Source organism: Lithobates pipiens, unplaced genomic scaffold (genome assembly GCF_037356315.1).
Source record: "Lithobates pipiens isolate NorthernLeopardFrog02 unplaced genomic scaffold, aLitPip1_a1.2 Scaffold_13, whole genome shotgun sequence".
In the NCBI taxonomy this organism is placed as follows: Eukaryota; Metazoa; Chordata; class Amphibia; order Anura; family Ranidae; genus Lithobates; species Lithobates pipiens.
This window is the reverse complement of record NW_027507718.1, coordinates 339308633-339328791: the sequence shown is the minus strand read 5'-3', so window position 1 is coordinate 339328791 and position 20159 is coordinate 339308633.

Below are 20159 nucleotides of genomic sequence, written 5' to 3'. Positions count from 1 at the left end.
TGGAAGCTACATGGAAACGAATTGTAAACCCAATCACTAAAATATCATATAAAACCTAAAATGATAAAGTAATTTAATAATTATACAACTTGTAATCTTATGTTATATGCATATGTAATATATATATATATATATATATATATATATATATATATATATATATATATGATATGTAATTTAATATAATTTGTAACTTTAATTAAAACAATACCTGATTATCCTACCATGAAGGTCCTTGTGCAGAAACGTCCTGGTCTCCAATTGCACACCTGCATTGTCACTAGGTCACATACTCTGCCAAATAAGGTTACAAGTGACTGTGTAAAAGCACATAAGCAAACTAAATGTCATTCAGTTAGGGATTTTATATCTACTTTAATTTATCTCAAATGTACAAACTAAAAAAATTATGTGGCCATACATTGTTTAAAATGTAACTGGTTCTGCAGGGATCGGTCAGGCTTCTCTTCAACCATCTTGTTGTAAAATGTCTATATGATCAGCGGCTAAAGCAATTGAATGCAGCGCTGATCTGTGTATTCTAACATCGGGGAAGTCTCCCCTCTCTCAGATTATAAAGACACATTGGGGAGGATTTTCCTATCCACACAATTGAGATGGAAGGGGGAAATTGGGTTTGTTTTTGTTTTTTTCATTCAACTCGCTGGTTGAACAAAACAAAATTGTCCCATCCCAGCCTTAGTAATTTGCAAATGTATACGTTAAAAGTTTTATCTGATAACCAGTTTGATTAACAACATGACAACATGTTGGTACTGTTATTTAAAACTCTCTTTCTACATGGGTTTAAAGAGTATTTATTCATTTTAAAAGTGAAAAAACTATGATAAGTGAAAATTTGGGGATCAGAAAAGTATTACAATAATACTAATATAGCGGTTACTCCCGTAAAAGCCACTGGAATTTTACGCAGTTCTTCAATAGTGGATTACTCCACAGCCAGGCACACAATCTTAGCCATACCTTTCCTCAATAACCAGTCTAGGGGTTTTTATTTTTGGAGAACTTGGATAGGGTTGAGGGAGTTGAGTGATATACTCCAAAAAACAGAAACTATGTAAAGGTTGAGGACAGTGAACTCCTCTCAATGAAAGTGATTGTAAAGTAACCCATTCAGTTTAACAAAAAAATAAAGGCTAAACATTTGTGTATAAATATATAAAAAAAAACATTATAAATACTTTTTTTTTCTTTTTTTTAACCTCCCTGGCGGTATGATTCAGTCTGGAATAAGGTGCTGAAAGCGGTACAATTATTTTGCATGGAAATCTGGCGTTTTATTTTGTAGTCCTGTAATTCTTAGGAATAACGCTCTGAAATCTCTTCAAACCAGAGTTTAGCAGACATCCCGGGTATGATAAAGTTTATAATATAATAAAGAATAATAAAAATTATTCAATAATGTAATCAAATCCAAAAAAAACTGAAAAAGGGACATGTTTTGGTTGCTATGGACAATCTCCAAATTCCAAGCAGTAAAAAACAGTATTTATAATATAAAAGTGCATGCAGGGCATTGCACAAACCACTAGGGACAAAGGGGGTGTGTATTTTTTACTACAGCACTGTAATCTGTAAGATTACAGTGCTGTGTGTGTTTTGTGTGTTTTTACTTTTTTGAATTTGCCGCCGTTCTCCGCTCCCGTGCGTCGTAACGTCGCAGGGAACGGAGCTCGGCGGCATTCGGCACTGTGAATCGAGCGCAGGACGGCTCGATCACACAGCGCGGCGGACATCGCTGGATCCAGGGGACAAGGTAAGTAACGATCCCTGTGTCCTCCCCTGCATCGAGCGGTGCAAACCCGAGTCTGGCTCGGGGTTACCGCTATTGTAATGAAAATCCCAACCCGAGCCAGACTCGGGATTACCGCTAGGGAGGTTAATAAGTGATCACATTCCCTCTGTTCTAAGCTGCTGAGAGCTAGGGGGGGAGAAGGTGAAGCAGCAATGAATGGCGTGTTAGGACAAGTCTGATCATTGGAGTTACTAGCATACCTAGAGAATTGACCACCACAATGACTTTTAATAGGAAAGCAAGGAGACTAGCAGGAACACCAGGGATTTCACATAAAAGAAGCAATACAAAGAGAACAGGATACTTTCTAATACAAGTACATGGTAAAGCAGCCACATATCAGGAATATGAAATGCAGGTGTAACAAACTCTTAAATCTGAAAGCAGAAATTCTTGGATGTAGCAAACTGTGGGCTTGGCTAGTAGTGAAACAGTTAAATGTAGAGCTGAAGCAAAAGTCTGTGGCTTGGAGTAGAAGCAGTAGAATAATAAGAGCATAGTCCCTTCACAAGGAATTAGATAAACAAAGCTCTTCAGGAAACTAGCTGATATCCAACACACAGCTGATCTTCTAGTACAAGAGGGGTGGCAGAAGCCCAAAAGTCTCTAAGATCTCTCAGCAGTCTGTACTCAAAAAATGTCCAGGGACAGTTGGTTGTCTCCTTACAACTTTCAATAAACATTCTCCTCCAGTATTACCAGACTAGTTCTTCAGCAGACAGCCCCTCAGTCATCTTTCTATAGCTTCAGTATCCAGGCCCTCAGGTTGCCCACCTGAGGCCTCACAAACTGAAAGCACCTGGATGGCGTGCAAGAAATTATTACTCTGCCAACTAAATGTCATATCAGGAACTGAGTTCTTTAGACATGGCAATGGGGAAGATTTACTAAAACTGGTGCATTTATAATCTGGTGCAGCTGTGCATAGTAGCCAATCAGCTTCTAACTTTAGCTTGTTCAGTTAAGGCGATACCTTCAGCTTGTTCAATTTGGTGATAAAACCTGGAGGCGGATTGGTTTCTATGCAGAGCTGAACCATATTTTGCACTCTCCAGTTTTAGTAGCAACCACTGTATGAAATTCCTGGAGAGCGGCAGTTTCTATTATGCTGTAGACATGTCTAGCACAACCAATCTACATCAAAATTGGTTAGACACACCTTCTAATATTTGGCTGAACAACAACTACATTTCTTGATCACTAGTGCCTACTTTACCATTTAAAGTCATTATAAACCTTCCTACCCGCACCATGTGCTTTTCACCTGCATAAGATGTTCATTGATCATGTTGTTTCATGGTATCATTTATCTGCTGATTCTGAATTGTTTTTAAAGGTGCATGCTAAAGATACCTGCTTTGTATATACAGTTCTTGTTAAGGGTCAGTGACTCACCAAGTAGTGAACTAAGGATAAAGACAACAACCCCAAAACATACATGTAGTCATCCATATTTCTATTGTGATAAGTTCCTTTTGTACCAAATAAGCATTATAAAAATGTAAGCATGCAACTTTTATAGGTGTAACAAATGCAGTAACAAATGAGTGTATTAAACAGTATAAACATAAACATGTAAAACCAGACACCTAGGGATGTCTGATGGTGCTTTTGCAATTTATCCTAACATCTCTGTACTCTGATGGTTAGGGAGTGGGTCAGTGAGTGGTCCATCACTATAAGAGCCCAACAGTACTTACAGTATGTTAGGTGGGAAGGTGCTGGCCCCTGCATAACTTTCCAAGCTAAAGATTGGTATAACAGAGCATGACAGTGTTTAGTTTCTCCCAGAGCTCCAGAACTGTAAAGACACAGGTACACATCTCTAGGTGCTTGCTTTCTACCACTGTTTCATATGTAGTGGTAGCCCCCCATATGGGCTGCTGAGTGTTGTGGACCGTCTCTCACCCTGCACAGCCAGGCACACATTTCTCATACACCCTCAGGCAGAAAAACAGTCCTCAAACTTTGTTTTGTATTTTTATTGAGGGAAATAAACTTGGATGGGAATGAGAGAGATATGGGATGCCCTCTTTATTGACAAAATAAAGAATTGGAACTTCAAACTATATACAGTCTCTATAGATACACACCTCTTCCATTCCAGCTCCAGCACAACACTTGGTTACACTTCCTTACTTCAAGGACCAGCTAGCAGTGAAATGCAGACCTGACACTGGCTCACCCAGGCCTTAGCAAATGCCCTTTGCAGGCAGGGACTGTGGCCCCTTTGGTGTAGCAAATTTGTAGGTAGTCCTAGTTCTAGTGGCTATTGATCCCAGTTCCACATCTTCAGGCCCTGCCAGCCCTCCTGGCTGCAGCTACCTCTCTCTACTGCCAGTGACAACACAGTGCACTCCACTGGCTCTGCACCCATCCCAGTCTGCACTCTCTCAGTCTTCTCAGTCATGCCTCCCTAGTCCTCCTGACTGTGTGTCACTCACCAGCCCTCCTGGCTGTGACCTGTTGTTCCTCCCTGGCGACTTGCCTGGCACTGTTCTCCTGCTGTCCTCTTCTTGCTCTGGTGCCTCCTGTCCAGGACACTTCCTTGGGTTGTGAGAAGGTCCTGTCTGCACCCAAGCCCAGGCCCATGGTCATCCCCCATCCCCAGACTAGGGGGCTCCCTCCTGGCTATGACAGCCTAGCACTCCATCACCAGCTTCCACCCAAACAACTCCCCCTAACTGGGCTGACCCTGAGCATTTAAGGAGGCCTGCCCCCTGCCAATCCAGGTTGGTGATTGGTCAGGGCTCCTCAGAACAAAATACCCCAGGCTGCGCCACCTCTCCTCTCCTCCTTCCTTTCCAGAAGATTCCAGCATGTTCTGAAAAGAAATGGGAGGTCGCAGTGATGCTACCTTTGAGCCACCCAGCTCAAGAAGGCCAAAATCCCTACTCTAGTTACCCATTGTGGTATTTAAAGTGTTGTCTCTATGGTGTGCAACTGTAGAATTCTGTTTTCATGTAATCCTGGTCTGGCCTCTGAATGCTCTTGTTAATTTGTCATCACTGTTCCTGGTTGCCCCATCATTACCAAGCTCCTGTATTCTTGGCTTTGTTTTCTTTGTCATTTTACATCTGATTCCTATGTTCACGGACTGCTTAGATCCTGTCTTTTCAAAGCTAATATATACCTGATCCTGTTGACCTGCTGGACTCCATAGACATGATTTCTTGCTTGACCTGGCCTCAATAGTACTCCACCTGCCTGAACCTTGGCTCTGTTATTGATTACATCCCTACCCAACCAAAATTATTTAGATGCTTGCCTTAAGTTTTCCCTGGTAATGACTTTTGGTTAATTAACTTGACTACATATGTAGTGCTCACCCCCGGGAAGGGGGGGGGGGGTGGCACTAATTAAATGCCCAGGTCTTCCTAGCTGCATTTCACAGACACAGTTCTATACACACAGACAATGCAGGCACAGCCTAGGGGAGGATGTCTTTTAGAATTTATTGCTGAATAACTTGAACAGGAGATGGGTTCAGGAAACCAAAACAAAAAGCAGAAACAAAAGCAACAATAAATAACAGGAGAACAGCTTCTCACTAACTTCTAATTAGCCTTTCCTGGAGATAACAGGGGATGGACAGTATATCTAGGCCTCTATAAGAGCAGTCCCAGTTCATATAGCATAGTTCCCTTCTAGTACTTGCACACCCATGAACAGCATCCACAGCAAGGTCTTTACTCAAAATGTCCCAGGAGCTGTCTGCCACCCAGCTACCAATGGTGGTTCCCCAGTGAGGGAGACAAAGATCTTTCTCCAGACCAGGACTTTGTCAGGAAAAAAATCACAGCTTTTAATATAATGGTAAAAATTGTACAAATAGTAAATTTAGTCAAAACATAGCCAGGGTTCAGTAATCAAAGTTCAGGAAGCCAGAGATCAGCGTAGTCGGAGACAGCAAACAGGATCAGGAACCAGAAGGGATGTCAGCCAGGGAACTCTTTAACCGGAACACAGATATGTTGACCAAGGCATGGGAGAAATGAACCAGGCAGTTTAAATAGCCAGAAGAGGCTGGCTGAAAAGCATGAAATGATCACCTGGTAAGGCACTGTGGAACGATGAGTGCGAGCAATTAACCGACAGCTGAGCACTGAGAAGGAAGGGCTGAGACCAGCCCTGACAGACTCATGGATGATGTCCTCCAGCAAATAATCCTTTAGCAACTCTCCAGGTCTTCAGCACAGCACCTGCTGAGGCCCAGACTTCGATGTCTCATTAGCTATCTCCCAGGGGCAGCAGCCCGAGAGAACTGCAACCCTCCCTGAAGAGGAAAGAACTTTCTTGAAAGGCCTTGCAAACATTTATCACCTACCCACCCACTTTCTGGATTCATCGTTGCAGGAATTGGCTGGGGCATGAAAATATTCATACTTGACAATCACTCTCCATGCCCTGTATTCTGTAAGACTCTCCCAGAAGCAAGTGGGAGAAATCAAACAACCAGCTAGGAATTACTGCTTCACTAACTGCAGTGAAAAGTAGCTCCTAAAGGTAAAATATTTGGCAGAAGTGGTTACCTGGTCTAACAGAGACCTGACCCTGTCACAGGTGCACTTTAAGTAGGCATACATGGCAAAATGCAATATCAGACACAGTAAAAAATATTAGAACATTTTTCTCAAAAAAAGAAAGTTAAACAACATTTACAAACAACAGAGGTTGCTTTGCCAGGCATGAAATGTAATATTTGGATTGATTCGAACATAAAATGGTTTAATCCTTAGCCAAGAAAGTTACTGTTGGCATACTATAAAAGCGCTATGTTACATATTCAATTATTTGAAATGGTCCCATGTAACAAACAACGCATTGCTGGCTTGGAAAGATCAGGCTCAAGCCATGTACTATTCCCTAGCTATAGAATAATAGAAACATATTGTGAGGAGGGTGGGAGCTATGGAAAATGTTTAAAGCGAAGAACGAAAAATTACCAGTTCCCTAACTTTCCCCAAGTGAAAAAAAAAAGTCAAATTAAAAGACTTTGATTTAGAACAATCCATGTATTTTCTATCCTCCAATTCAAAGCACTGCTGAAAGTAATCACCTTAGTTTTAAAAGCACTGACATTATCAAAATACTTACTAATGATAGTAGCGGACTCTGGATTTCAAAGTGACAGTATTAAAGAGGAAGTAAACCCTGATGGGTTTACTTTCTCTTTTTTTCCCTGCAAAGGTAAAGCATAATGGACTACTATGCATCGCATAGTAGCTCATTATGTGTCACTTACCTGACACAGGAGCCAGCGAAGTCGCCGCTGATCCCTGTAGTCCGCCGCATCCATGTTGCTGGTGGCGTCTCGCAGCTCCGACGAATCAGAGCGGCGAAGCCGCGATGACGTCACTCCCGCGCATGCGCACGGGAGTCGCGTCTCGCAGCTCCGCCGCTGCCACTCGGCGAAGCCGCGATGACGTCACTCCCGCGCATGCGCACGGGAGTCGACAAATTTGGCAAATCCATTCATGGATTTGCCGCATTTAGTGCGCCTGCGCGCCGCTGTCTACGGCGCATGCGCCGTAGACAGCGGTGCCCATTTTCGGGCAAATATCTCCTAAACCATATAGGTTTAGGAGATATTGCTTGGACCTACAGGTAAGCCTTAATCTAGGCTTACCTGTAGGTCCAAGTTGTTTGGAAGGGTTTACTTCCTCTTTAAGACCTGTTATTTCTGCATAGTCAGACACAACCTTACAAATTTCAGCTGACATTTTCCAGGACAGATTTAAGTCTAATGGGTTGGTATGTGGAGACAACAAAGGCATGACAATACTATCACTTTTATAGCCTAGTCCCTATGGGCCTTCCCATCAGGCCAAACTCTTGTCAATTTTATTAACCCATTAAAACAGGTATCCATCCATTTTCAACCACACCAATGTGCCAACTGCATTTTTCAGCTGCTAACTTGTTTTACGTTTCAAAGAACATCTAAATCCAAGAACACTAGCTGCAATAGTTTTCTTTTCACCCAGTGCTCCTGCCAGTAACACACTTCTTGTTATAATATTCACTCACTGCACTGTATCTATAGAGTACCAGGGTTGTCCACCTAGCACAGGAGTAGCTAGGGCTAAAGAACACCCCCCCCCCTTCCTAAACATGAGGGGGGGACATGTTTTGTAATCTACAGAGAGAACAAGCTGATATCATTATTTGAAATAGGTTGGATAGGAGAGTACCTTAGTTGCCAGCATTTCAAAAACATTTCTAGGAACAACTTTTTTGTTGAGCGCCCAGCAAGCCATTGTAGTAAGATAATGGGGGTTATTTAGGAAAAGGAAAAAACACTTTGCACTGCAAGTGCACTTGGAAGTAAAGTCGCTGTAGATCCGAGGGGGACATGCAAGAAAAAGAAAAATCAGCATTTTAGCTTGCACGTGACTGGATGATGAAATCAGCAGAGCTTACACTCATTTCAGATCTACCCCTTAGATTTAGAGTGACTGCAATTGAAAGTGCACTTGCAGTGCAAAGTGGGTTTCCCTTTTGTAAATAAACCCCACTGTGTCTAACTGGGGGCATGGCTCTACAAGGGGAATATTATTATTCTATTATAATGTGTATACAAGAACATGTATCATAAGGACAGAAACACAGCCAAGAAGGTATTGTTCAATAGTAACATTATTTATCAATTTTTTTAGCTAGCTACAACATTCATTCTGTATAGTCTATTTAAAGTGCAGTAGTTCCTGCAGAGAATACAGTGATAAACACCAATTACACTGCAAACACATTTGTCATGAAATATTTAGAAAGCATCATTTGACACTGACCTTTCTGCTGAGTACGGTGAAACCTGCCTACTGATGAGTTGAAGGCTTTTGTAAGTGGGAAAAATTCTGTGTATTACAAAGTTTTCCAAATGGGTTTTTTTCTGAAAGTGGAAAAACTCTTATAAAAGTATATGTATATTAAAACAAAACACTTTTATATAAGATTTATCACATTAAATAAAATAAAAACACGCTAAAGGTCCTTTTCCAGACGTTTCCTAATATGGGGTGACAGCTCTCTGTAACCTAAGCTTCCAACGGTGACTACAAGTGATGACATCTTCAGACCACAACAGATTGTTGTCACCATCAAAAAATCCACTCTGAGAAATGTGCCATGTCCTAACTGTAGATGGAGCCCCCAGGGAAAGGTTATGTTTGGCCGTATGGGGCACTGCTGTCCGGTGTGTGTGCTCTGCTTATAGAGAGATCCCTGGACACGACCTGGGACAAAGCATCATCAAGACCTAGATGAAGGACCATCCTTGCAAATCTTGGACAGTTGGCACCAGATTAGAGTTGTGCTCATATGTTTACATACCCTGGCAGAATTTATGATTTCTTGACCATTTTTCAGAGAATATGAATGATAACACAAAAACTTTTCTTTCACTCATGGTTAGTGTTTGACTGAAGCCATTAATCAACTGTGTTTACTCTTTTTAAATCATAATGGCAATAAAAACTACCCAAATGACCCTGATCAAAAGTTTACATACCCCAGTTCTTAACCCCCCCGGCGGTATTCCGGAGTCTGGCTTAGGGTAGAAGTTTTATACCAAAAGCTATAACCCCGAGCCAGACTCGGGACCGTATCACTGAATCCAGGAGGAGGTTTACTTACCTTCTCCCTTCGGATCCAGTGATGTCCCCCCGCTGTACGAGCGGCTCGTCCTCCACTCGATTCATCACGGAGCCAATCTCTGTTCCCTGCAAGCGTTGTGACACACGGGGATGGAGATCGGCACCAAATTCAAAAAGTGAAACACACAGTATACATGAAGTATAATGTAATCTTACAGATTACATTGCTGTATGTAATAATTTCACATCCCCCTAGTGGTCTGTCCAGTGTCCTGCGTGCAGTTTTATATTATAAAAACTGTTCTTTATGCCTGGAAACTGGAGATTGTCCATAGCAACCAAAACTGTCCCTTTACATCAAAAATGATTTTAGACCAGCTAGAAAACAGCGATAATAAATTGGAATCACTCGCAGAATTGAGCGATAGTGATTTGTGGGGAGACCCATCATCAAATACTGAAAAGTAATGACAGTAACAATTCTGCAACTGAGCAAATTTCAGTGTTTTTGATTTGATTACATTATTGAATAATTTTTATTATTGTTATATTATTATTTGGCATAATTATTTATAGTTATTTATTATATTATAATTTATGATTTAATTTTTGAAACTTTATCATACCCGGGATGTCTGCTAGACTCTGGTTTGGACAGATTTAAGGGAGTTATTCCTAAGAATTACGGGACTACAATATAAAACGCCAAATTTTCATGCAAAATAATTGTACCGCTTTCAGCACCTAAAAGCTGAAATAATCATACCGCCAGGGAGGTTAATACCATGTATTGCCCCCTTTAACATCAATGACAGCTTGAAGTCTTTTGTGGTATTTGTGGATGAGGCTCTTTATCGTCTCAGATCTCTCAGTCCAGGTACATCCCATGCGCAGCTTCCTGGCAGATGATTGCAAATGTTCCTCCAGTATTTTTTGTTAACATACTGCATTTATCTTGTCATCAATTTTGACCAAATTTCCTGTGCCCTTGTAGCTCACACATCACCAAAACATCATCGATCCACCTCTGTGTTTCACAGTAGGAATGGTGTACCTTTCATCATTGGCCTTGTTGACTCCTCTCTAAATGTAGCATTTATGGTTGTGGCCAGAAAGCTCAACTTTGGTCTCATCACTCCAAATGACTGTGGCAAAAGGTTTGAGGCTTTTCTCTGTGCTGTTTGGCGTATTGTAAGTGGGATACTTTGTGGCATTTGCGTAGTAATCACTTTCTTCAGAGAATCCTGTATTTCACCTTAAGTTATTTGTGGGTTTTTCTTTGCATCCCGAACAATTTTCCTGTCCGTTGTGGCTGAAATTTTAGTTGGTCTACCTGACCGTGGTTTTGTTTCAACAGAACCCCTCATTTTCCACTTGTTGATTAGAGTTTGAACACTACATTCTCAATTCTTTGGATATCTTTTTATATCCCTTTCCTGTTTTATACAGTTCAACTATCTTTCCCTACAGATCCTTTGACAATTCTTTTGCTTTCCCTATGACTCAGAATCCTGAAACATCAGTGCAGCAATGGATGAAAGATACAAGAGTCTGTCAGGAGTCCAGGCACTCATTGACCTTTTATGCACACACACTAATTACAAGCAAACAGATCACAGGTGAGGATGGTTACCTTTAATAGCCATTCAAACCCCTTTGTGTCAACTTGTGTGCATGTTATCTGTAAACTTTTGATCAGGGTCATTTGGGTAGTTTCTGTTGCCATTATGATTTAAAAAGAGTAAACAGTTGATTGATATTAAAGGGCTTCAGCCAAACAATAACCATGAGTGAAAGAAAAGTTTTTGTGTTATTGATATTCTCTGAAAAATGGCCAAGAAATATATAAATTCTGTCAGGGTATGTAAACTTATGAGCACAACTGTATGTATATTACATCTCATAGATTGAATTGTTTCAGAACATGCTTTTTAAAGAGAAAAGAATGGCATTAAAAGAAATATAACTCATAAAAAGAGATGAAAAACTACAGTGCACTTGTACAGAAATGAAAATGTCAGACATTTCCAACATCAGAGATTTGGGGACTGGGCAACAAAAAAATTACATCTTGTGGCTGATAAACAACTGCAAATATACACATAAAGCGCCATGCAAAAGGAAGGGGTCAGAAGTTGAACAAGTGTACTGTGTGATGATATATTCGGTTCTTTGATATCATACATCTAATCAGCCTCCAGGAATCTGTTTGTATGTTAGTACTACTGTGGATATAGAACTTAAGAGAAGTAAGGCCCAAGCTTTTTTGGCTGTACTTCTATAGCTCACAGGAGTGCAGTTTGTTTTTCACTCCTGTGACCCGTCTTCAGATGACAGCCAGTTCAGGCTAGGGAAAGATTCCAACTTTACAGTTGGGATCCACCCAGATGCTTGGATTGGCAACTGACCTGGTCTCTCAGCTGCTTTGCTCAGGAGCCTGAGCCAGCCGCTCCCTCCCCCTCCACAGCCCAGCACTTCAGTGAGTGCTGGAGGGCCAGAGCAGAGAACCAGTGACTGAAAGTCACAGCTCCCTGCTCAGACTGGAGGGGTAGGACTGAGGGATGTTTGATTAGCAGTGTTTGTTCTCACTGCAAATGCGGCGGGGGACAGATGCAGCACCGGATCGATGTTGCATCCACCTAGGAGAGTATAAAGTTTTGTTTTTTTTTTAGACACCATACCTCTCTTTTAAGTCTTTGGTTGAAAAACAGTTAAGACATTACAATCTAATAGCACAATTAACTCTAAGATAATACATGCTACAATCTGATTGTACAATCCATAATAATAACTATACCTTGATACAATACTAATAGCTTTTAATATTTTTTTATGTTCATTGACAGATACAGCTCTCTCTTATGAATAATGGATGGGATGTACTGCCACTTGCAAGAGTTGGACATGTAAAGCTGCCCCCTGAGGAGCAGCAGGTTGTATCGGATCCTTCTGTCACGCACTAGTGAGTTTGAAAGAAGAAGGGACTATTCGTAAACTGAAGGTCCTGCCTATTTCACTGGCCAGTAGGAATAAACAACTGTGAAGCAGTCCTGCCAGTATTGGGACCCTTAGTCTGTGAAATGCTTAGCTGAATACACAGGAGGCTAAGAGGCCTCCCACCACTGATTGGATTAGTCCTTAGTCACTCATAGGTCAGAAAAAGAGCCCCCTCTCAAGCCATCAAGAAATGATGAAGGTGGCCATTTCCCAGTGGCTCTGAATCTCCTGATGCAGCAGTCTTAGTGATGTAGTATTATTTTGTGGCCAGAAAATACATTAGCAGCCCAGTCCATGCAGTGTGGGAACTGTTTTACTTTTTGTACAGCTGTAACAGCAAGTATGTGGCCTTTAACACACTTCTGCAACAGCAGCACTAAGCCCACAGTCTCCCAGAAGCAGCAGCAGACTCAGGACATAGTAGCAGGCATATACTCTGTAGCAATGATATAAGATCAGAACACGTGGCCTTGGTGCTCTCTTAAACACTCACCCCAAATGCAGTATGGCACTCATGTTGCTAACAGCAGCAAAATCTCACAGTAGCTTTCACCAGAAGCACAGATAAACCGTCACATTGTCCGGTCAGGTTTACAGTAGTTAGTGGCAACATATCTCTGCAGTGGCAGCTCTGAGCCCCTGTACACACAGGCTCCTGGCTCACTCACAGCAGCAAAGTCCCCCCCCAATCCTGAGCCCTCTCCCCAGGCTCACAGCAGAAGGTGCCATAGCTCTGTCCCCATGCTCACTACAGCACTGTGCCTGAGGATCCTGGAACAACTGTCATGCCCCTTACACATGATCGGAAATTTTAGTCGGAAAAAGCTCTGATGGTTTTCCCGACAGAATTCCGATGGGATTTGGCTCAAGCTGTCTGGCATACACACAGTCACACCAAATTCCAACTGTCAAGAACGCGATGACGTACAACACGTATGACAGGACTAAAAAAAGGAAGTTCAATAGCCAGTAGCCAATAGCTTCCGTCTCGTAGTTGAATCCGAGCATGTGTGAGTTTTTATACATTGAACTTGCATACACATAATTTCCAGAACCTGCTCTCAATCTTTTGCTGGCGGAAATTCGGCCAGCAAAATGCTGATGGAGTATACGTGACATAACACTACCTTGGTCCCTTGCCCTCCACACAAATCCTGGTCAACTCTGTCAGGACTTACAACCCAGCTGTAAGGTGGCCAATCTCAGTTCTCTTAGCCCTGGTCTGGATATTCCAGACTGTGGTGGCAGCCTGTGAAAGTCCTCCACAGACTTTCCCTCTCCCTGTTCTGTCCATCACCAGGGAGGGAACCAAGCTGCAGAGGGAAGAAGAAACACTTTACAGGGGGCTTAAAGATGTCCAGCTTTGTGCTACACGTGTTTCATAGTCGGGCACCTGTGCGGATTTCTCCTTGATGCCCCCTTTTCCTACTACAAGCCAAAACATAGATGTATTGACTTCTCACTAATTTGGCCTTCACGTGTCAGACTAGTAGGTACACTGTAAGCTACTGTGGGCAGGGATTAATGTGAACTGTCTCCTGTAAATCTCCACATTTTACTATTTCTAAGGATTTGTGGAGACTCTCATCTCCTTTATGTCTTGTTGAAAAATACAAATAAAGAATAAAAAAACCCTCCACAATATATTTGTCATTGCTGCATAAATAAGAATATTATTAATAAATACGGGTTATACGAAGACAGTACCATTGGCTCCATCATTAGTAAAAAAAATATAACGCTACTGGCCCACCTGTTTCAGTGCATAGATCAGAATTAGCAAATTATATGTATATCCCAGTATAAGGATTGGAACAGAAGAATCTATATGGAGTATATGTATGAAAGGCCATAGTTACCATTAGCAGGAAGTAGGAATAACAGTTATTGACACACATATTTTTGCATAAGTTAATGGTACCGGTATATTAGGGGACAGCAGGAGAAATAGCTCAGCCTAAAAATTTTACTCTCCAGAACAAAATGACAGGTTTCCTTAACAGGTATCCGCTCCTTTACCAGGAACCATGCTACATACTGCTGTAAGATTTATTTTGCTGCACTTCACAGAAAAATAATTGGACCTTCTTATTTTGTCCTGTAGATAGCCAGATAGTAGAACTGCACAATCTAGTTTATTATCAAACCAATCTGCAGCCCCACACAGCTCCACAGAACTGCACTCTGTCTTTTTTCATTTTCCAGGCCAACAGTAGATGGCGAGTGCTTGCTAGACCTTGATTATACAGCTGCCTGACAAGGCCCCACAGGTAATGCACTTAGGTGGTGAAACAAAGGGGTTAATTTACTAAAGGCAAATAGACTGTGCACTTTGCAAAGTGCAATTGCACTCTGTAAGAGCAGTTGCTTCAGAGCTTAGTAAATGAGCAGAAGCTCTGCTGAATTCCATCATTCAATCATCTGCAAGCAAAAATAAATTTTTGAACCACTTGTCGACCGCTGCACGCAGATATACGTCGGCATAATGGCCACAGTGGGCAAATTGGACATCCCCTTTAAGAGCCAGGGCTAGCAGGCGCATGCACCCGCCGCGTACAGCGTGACCATGCCCGCGGGAGCAACAGACTCAATGTCCGCCGGCCTCCCGGCGATCGTGTCTCGGAGCTGCAGAACAAGGAAGTGCCTATGTAAACAAGGCATTTCCCCGTTCTGCCTTGTGTCATGACAGAGATCACTGCTCTCTGTCATCGGGAGCAGTGATCGCTGTCATGCGAGTGGAAGCCCATCCCCCCACAGTTAGACTAACTGCCTAGGACATACTTAACTTCCTCATCGCCCCCTAGTGGTTAACCCCTTCCCTGCCAGTGTCATTTACACAGTAATCAGTGCATTGTTATAGCACTGATCGCTGTATAAATGACAACGGTCCTAAAATAGTGTCAAAAGCGTCCGATGTGTCTGCCATAATTTCACAGTCCCGATAAAAATCCCGTTACTAATAAAAAAAAATCAATAATAAAAATGCCATAAAACTATCCCCTATTTTGTAGACGCTATAAATTTGAACTGAGGAGAAAAATAGTTTTATATATTTTTGGGGGATATATATTATAGCAAAAAGTAAAAAAATATTGAAAAATATTTTCAAAATTCTCGCTTTTTTTGTTTATAGCGACAAAAAATAAAAACTGCAGAGGTGATCAAATACCACCAAAAGAAAGCTTTATTTGTGGGAAAAAAAGGACGTCTATTTTGTTTGGGTGTAATGTCGCACGACTGCGCAATTGTCAGGTAAAACGACACAGTGCCGAATCACAAAAAGTGCTCTGGTCAGGAAGGGAGTCAAATATTCTGGGGCTGAAGCGGTTAATTTTCCTTGTATGTGATTGGGTATTCTTTGTAAAGTGAAGTTTTACCTCATTTACTAAGCTCTAGAGAAACTGCACTTGCAGAGTACAACTGTACTTTGCAAAGTGCACCATCTATTTGCCTTTAGTAAATGAACCCCAAAATGTAGAAATAAGATTGATGCAACATGTAAAAAGCCTAACAATCACCGCACAGAACATATTAAATAACAAACGCATATTCATACTAATAATATTAATGTTTAGTGAAAATAATGGCTGTTTGTTGCAGAGGCTATATTTAAAAGATATTATACATTTTTCTTTTTTCCAGAATCTTTGTTGCCAAGGGTCCTTTTGCCATCAGTGCTACTACCGGCATTTATGACTGTGAATTATTTCTCATTCAAGCATGTAGCATTTTAGCCACTTTTAATCAAATAGCGATTTCCCACTATCTTCATGGCATCCGATGTAATTTTTTGGCCGTGCTGCATCAGTCGGTACTCTATCTGGAGGTGTATGCAATACTGACCATTAGAATCGGTAGGTGCTTTTTCAGTCATGGTCTCAATGATGCTCCTCTTTTTCTGCCCCTATACATGATGAAAGTGCTTGATTATGTGCTTGTTTTACGTGTTTTTTTTATTATTGTTCTTGTTTTTGTTTCTTAATCTTAGAATGTCTCTTCCTGCTTTGAACGTCCCTGATAAAAGGACAACACAATTGTCCTGAAACGCGTCGGCCCAATGTCTACAATATTTACGCACTAACGATTCATGACTGTATTTTGTTGTTTTTATCAAGTATATCTTTGGTGATGTTTGCACCTTAATGATTTTATATTTTCTTTAATAAAATATAATTTATATAATTTTTGTCTATATATTTTTCCCTTGTTGCCTAGAAAGTCCCTCATACTTTCCCTGGGGGTTATTTTGTCCTTTTACATTTAATTTGGGATTGGCAACTCTGTAACCCCTATGGTTGGATTCATATTAAATTATTAAAAGGAATTATACACCCAGGCACATGAGAGAACGTAACTCTATTTTGCTTCATATATCCTCTCTGATAGGCCACTCCAAATCCAATATGTTACATAGTTACATCGTAGGTGAGGTTGAAAAAAAACACAAGTCCATCAAGTCCAACCTTGTGTGTGATTATATGTCAGTATATATTTTCACTCTTCATTCTTCACAACATCACCTGGAAACATCATACGGGAAAAGGGGCAAGGGAAAAATTTGGGACTTTATATGAATTTTTCCCTTGCCCCTTTTCCCTTATGATGTTTCCAATAGATAGGGATGGAGCTATATGACCTAAATGGTCCTTACCTCATATAAAGTCCCAAACAGATACTCTGCCTTCACAACTTGGCCTTTTTTTTTTCGTTTCAACTTCTGCGAACTTCTAGCTAGATACACTGGAATACACAGAAATGTATTTTAAGATATAACTGCAACACAGCAGAAATTACTTTTTTGTACTTTTCAGAACAGAAATGCTCTAACTACCTGAAGGGAAATACATGAAAGTGTCAGAACTTACAATTTGCGCTTTCCCTACAAAGAAACCCCTCCACCACACCATACAGAGTTTGGTACATAATTCGATACAAGTCACTATGACAGTAACAGGCTACTGTAAAGGTACATTTTGACACATTTATAAATTTTCGATGTTTTTTCACTCATGTGCTAAAATCATAATGCATTGGAAACCATCAACCTTCTGACAAAAGTATTCACTACCTGATAGGTTAGTTAATACATTTTTTTTAATTTATTTATTTATTTTGAATAGAACATTCTGTCTGTGTCCCCAATGTAGAGATTTACCATCCCTATTTCTCTTGATGTCCATTGTTACCAGGAAGTGTCACTAGATCAGGAAGTTAGGAGAATTCTTCGAATAAGGATAGATGATCCAGTAGCAGATAAGCAGGGATTTCCTTCACTACAGATATTTTCTGTTGTGTCCTTGGGATAGGAAATGACAAGACAAGAAATGCTATAAGAATAGAGAGAAAATTTTTGTTTAAATATTATGATGACTAGGGCAGAATGTTTGAGCGCCAGAATTTGCATTGGAGAGGTTGCTTGTAGCCCAACTCAGAAGTGTGCATGAAAGAGTGCAGCTGAACTGAGTTATGCCCCAGTACACATGGTCGGATTTTCCAACGGAAAATGCTCGATGGAAGCCTTTTATCGGAAATTCTGACCATGTGTAGGCCCCATCGGGCATTTTCCATTGGAATTTCCGATACACTAAATTCGAGATCTGGATCTCAAACTTTCCAACAACAAAATCCGTTGTAGGAAATTCCGAACACGTGTACACAATTACGACACACAAAGTTCTACGTATACTCGGAATCAAGCAGAAGAGCCGCACTGGCTATTGAACTTCAATTTTCTCAGCTTGTCATACGTCACCACGTTCTTGATGTTTGGAATTTCCGACAACATTGTGTGACCATGTGTATGCAAGACAAGTTTGAGCCATGGATTTTGTTGTTGGAATGTCTGATCGTGTGTATGCGGCATAAGGGTGCATTCACACTGGTGATTACATACCAGAACCACAACAGGGGTTCCCGAGATTAGTTGCAAGAGTCATTTGTCAATATTCCCATCGCACATATTCCTGGACAAAGGCTCAGTGGTAGTGGGTGCTGCAGGTCAATGCACATATTCGCCAGCACACCAACGATCATCAAGTATTGTCCAAAGCTTTTATTGCAGAAAGATCACATCACAAAAGACCAAGTACAACATTTCAGAGCCATGCAGGACCCCCTTCGTCAGGCATGTGATCGTGATGTGATCATCGCATGCCTGACAAAGGGGTCCTGCGCGGCTCTGAAACTTTGCACTTGGTGCTTTGTGATGTGATCTTTCTGCAATAAAAGCTTCAGATGATATTTGATGATCCTTGGTGTGCTGGCATATAGCAGAGGTAGTCCCATTAAAAGCAATAGGAGGTTGCCGCCTCACAGTTAATCGTGGCCACTCATATATAACCATTTGTGCAGCGATCAAATGTGAGTTGTTGGCCCTGGACACATACTGCTAACTGAAAATTTACTGTCAGCTTAAAAAGTAAAAGTTTCCCCGCTACCTGAGATGAAAAGTTAGTACATATATGTGTTATGACAAAATGCAGTAATGTGGTAGTTAATATATTTTTATGAGTACAGCATAGAGACCAAATGTTGTATACTTTTATTATCTGTCTGTCTTCCACAATTCTGCCTTTGCAAACACTTTAAATAGTTCTGAAGAGAAATAACAGCTGAGAGATTGCCCACAGGAATTGGTTGGGTTCATAAGATCTGATTATAGCTCATAATCTATATTTATAAATGCACAGGGGGAGAACTGGAGAGTTTACTTTCATCTAAACAAGTATTTACAATTACTTTTTATGTGCAATATACTCTAGAAAGGGTTTACGAGGGTGTAACATTTGGACAAAAGAGAAAGTAAGTACAACATTTAAAACTGGCTATCACTTAATCAGTTCATAGTGGATCCCATGGGGTTGCTTTACTAACGGCAAATAGGATGTTCACTTTGCAAGGGAATTTTCACTTAGCTTTGTGAATGTGGTGAAAATTTACTTTGCAAAAAAATACCAAATCATGTGCAAGGAAAATAATAAAAACTTTGGGGTTGATTTACTAAAACTGTAGAGTGCAAAATCCAGTGCAGCTGTGCATGGTAGCCAATCAGCTTCTAAATTCAGCTTGTTCAATTACTCTTTGACAAAAAACAACTGGTAGGTAAATGCTTTCTACGCAGAGCTGCACCAGATTTTGCACTCTCTAATTTTAGTAAATCAACCCCTGTATTTTTACTTGCTTGTGAATGGATTATGGATGTCAGTTACCTTGTTCACTAAGCCAAGTAAAAATTTCCTTGCAAAGTGAAATATCCCTGAAAATAACCTGCCTATTTGCCTTTAGTAAATCAAACCCTATTTTTCAGGAGCTGTAGTCTAAACTATTCTGCAGATAAAAGATTGTTATGGGTGTAATGAATATTTCTTTAACCTCTTCTTTACTGTGACAAGCAGCCCGGCTGCATGAAACAACGTACCTGTATGTCGCTTCATGCAGTAGCCTCTGAGGGCCGATTGGACAGAGGGGGAGCCAATTATACACCTAGGCACATAAAGGAGTTTTGCTTTTAAATACACTTTGAGCTCATCTATACTTTGATTGGCTTTTGTGAGCTGTTCAAATAACCACCAAAGAACGTATCTCTATTTTTGCTTTATATATCCCCAACCAGCCACCCACAATCGTCCCCCAGAGAGGCAGATCACCGTTCTGACAGGGGAGAATGGAGAGATCTTGTGTTCCTGCTAAGCAGGGACATGGATCTCGGTCCTCTCCTAGTCAGAGCAATCCCCCCCCCCCCAGTTAGTAAG